The 3033-nt window shown below is 58.5% G+C and overlaps 1 pseudogene; it reads left to right on the plus strand.

Annotated features, from left to right (window-relative positions):
- Positions 1-430: 430 nt before the first annotated feature.
- LOC102760263 overlaps positions 431-3033 on the plus strand; it is a 3615-nt pseudogene continuing 1012 nt past the window's right edge.

A 3033-nucleotide genomic window follows, 5' to 3' on the forward strand; every position in this document is an offset into this window, starting at 1 on the left:
GTTGGAGGGAATAGCATTTTGTGGTGTAACCATTCAGCAGTTACTTTTTCCATGAAGCAGGAGGTTAGATTTTTGAAATTGAGAGTGAGTGCTTTATTTAAGGGACTTTAAGATGTCTGGTAAAAGCTGCTTTGTGGAGTAGGAGACAGTAAAAGACTCCTGTGGATTGAGGTAAGATTGGAAGCCATCTAACTACAAGGCAGTGCTGTCTTTCTCCCACAAGCCCTCAGTTAGGGAACTAAAGAGGGTGTCAAGGGATCAAAGTCTTGCTGAGTTTAGTAAAGAGAAGGTCGAGTGGAGTAAGGAGACAGTATAAGAGAATTAGGGGACAAAAAAAGACAGAACCTGGCTGGAGATCCTGGCTAGAGAACCTGGCTAGACTGCTGATCAACTGAATGCTGTCTCCCTGTCATTCCTTCTTCGAGGACTCCGTCCACACCTTTGGGAACCCCTGGACCTGCTGGGGTTGGACCCCAGCAGTGGAGGGGCGGGAAGAAGCCCTGGACAGTGGCTTGGATAAGCGGATGCCCACAGAAAAAGCAGGTTTGAAAACGGGTTTGATGTCTCGTTGCTGCAATTGGTGATGAATCCAGTCCCAGGGACGACAGAGACGTTCCCCCATCAACCCCCCACGTCTCTCACCCCCGGATGTCAAACGCGCTGGTTACTGCCGGTTGGTGTAATCCTGTAATCCGTCTAGCCTGGGAGCCTGCCTCCAACAGCATTAACGGGAAGTGCGCACGTGCACTGCTGGCGGCGCCATCCTTTGTTACTTAGGAAACAGCCAATCAGCGTCACAGGCGTTGACCAATGGGAAGCGCGGATGAACCGACCCGGCTGATTTAAAAGCGCAGCGCGCAGGCGGGCAATGGTTTTCTTGAAGGAAGGGGAGCTTGTGGGGAGCAGTGTTTGCGGCCAAGAGGCCCGGTAGCGAGCGGCAACACACCGGCGGCGGCGGCAGGGAACCGAGGGAAGGTGTTGCCATGGCGATGGCAGTGGACGACAGCTCGGTGCAGGTTGTGGTTCGGGTCCGACCCCCCACCCCACAGGAGCTAGAGAGCCAGCGGAGGCCTGTGATTCGGGTGGTGGATGAGCGGGTTCTGGTGTTTGACCCTGAAGAGCCTGATGGGGGCTTCCTTGGCCTGAAATGGGGCAGCGTTCATGACGGCCCCAAGAAGAAGGGCAAAGACCTGACCTTCGTCTTTGACCGGGTCTTTGGCGAGGCGGCCACCCAACAGGATGTCTTCCAGCACACCACCCACAGCATCCTGGACAGCTTCCTCCAGGGCTACAACTGCTCCGTGTTTGCCTATGGGGCCACGGGGGCCGGGAAGACACACACCATGCTGGGAAGAGGGGGGGACCCCGGCATCATGTACCTGACCACCATGGAACTGTACAGGCGGCTGGAGGCCCGCCAGGAGGAGAAGCAATTCGAGGTGCTCATCAGCTACCAGGAGGTGTACAATGAGCAGATCCACGACCTTCTGGAGCCCAAGGGACCCCTTGTCATCCGTGAGGATCCCAACAAGGGGGTGGTGGTACAAGGACTTTCCTTCCACCAGCCAACCTCAGCTGGGCAGCTGCTGGAGATGCTGACCAGGGGGAACCGTAACCGCACACAGCACCCCACTGACGCCAACGCTACTTCCTCTCGCTCCCATGCCATCTTCCAGATCTTCGTGAAGCAGCAGGACCGCGTTCCAGGTCTGACCCAGGCCCTTCAGGTGGCCAAGATGAGCCTGATTGACCTGGCGGGCTCCGAGCGGGCGTCCAGCACCCACGCGAAGGGGGAACGGCTGCGGGAAGGTGCCAACATCAACCGCTCCCTGCTGGCCCTCATCAATGTCCTCAATGCCCTGGCCGATGCCAAGGGTCGCAAGTCCCATGTGCCCTACCGGGACAGCAAGCTGACCCGCCTGCTCAAGGACTCCATTGGAGGCAACTGCCGCACAGTGATGATTGCTGCCATCAGCCCCTCTAGCCTGACGTATGAGGACACGTACAACACCCTCAAGTATGCCGACCGAGCCAAGGAGATCAAACTTTCACTGAAAAGCAATGTGGTCAGCCTGGACTGTCACTTCAGCCAGTACGCCACTATCTGCCAGCAGCTCCAGGCTGAGGTGGCCAGTCTGAGGGAGAAGCTTCGAATGTATGAGGCAGGAGCCCAGGCCCCACAACAGGACCTCCCACAGCCCCCCAAATCAGGCACTCCACAACCACCCCTTTCCAGCTCCTCCCCACCATCTCATCTTCCCAGCCAGCCCTGCACCCCAGAGCTCCACCCAGGGTCTGCAGTCCTTCAAGAGGAAAGCCTGGGGACAGAGGTCCAGGTGGAGAGGGTCAGGGAAGGGAATTCTTCAGACCAGGAGCAGCCCTTGGAGGACAAAGACAAAGACCCGGCCAAGGAGGTCCCGATCCGGGTGTCAGAACAGAGCCTCCGACAGTCACGGCTGGAGTCCCCTGGCCTGACCCTGGAGGCCAAGCAAGCCGTGGGCCACCTCTCACCACAGAACCTGGAAAGGGACTGTTCTAAGCAGTTGGCTCTGAAGGTGCTGTGCCTGGCCCAGCGGCAGCACTCCGTGCTCCAAGCAGCCAACCTCCTGACCCCTGACATGATCGCAGAGTTTGAGACCCTACAGCAGCTGCTGCGAGAGGAAAAACCTGGGCCTGGAACAGAGGCCTCCAGGACTCCTGGCCCAGCCAGGGAGGCACCTCTGGCTCAGGAGCTGTGTTCAGAGCCAAAGCCTCCAGGGTACTCTGGCCCTGTGACCCGGACCATGGTAAGGCAACTGAGTGGCCTCATGCACGGTCTGGGGGCCCTACCTGGGCCTGACAGCACCCCTGCCCAGGCAGCTCTGCAGTCTGTGGAGAAGAGAAGAAGGAAACTGGGCCCCTCAGAGCAAGACAGTCATCAAGCCCCAAGGCTGGGGACCAAGCGCCAGCAACAGTCCTTCCTGCCCTGCCTCCGAAGGGGGTCCCTGCCTGAGACTCAGCCTTCACTCGGACCCACCACCCCCAAAAAGGGAA

This window comes from Myotis davidii, unplaced genomic scaffold (assembly GCF_000327345.1).
Source record: "Myotis davidii unplaced genomic scaffold, ASM32734v1 scaffold582, whole genome shotgun sequence".
In the NCBI taxonomy this organism is placed as follows: domain Eukaryota; kingdom Metazoa; phylum Chordata; class Mammalia; order Chiroptera; family Vespertilionidae; genus Myotis; species Myotis davidii.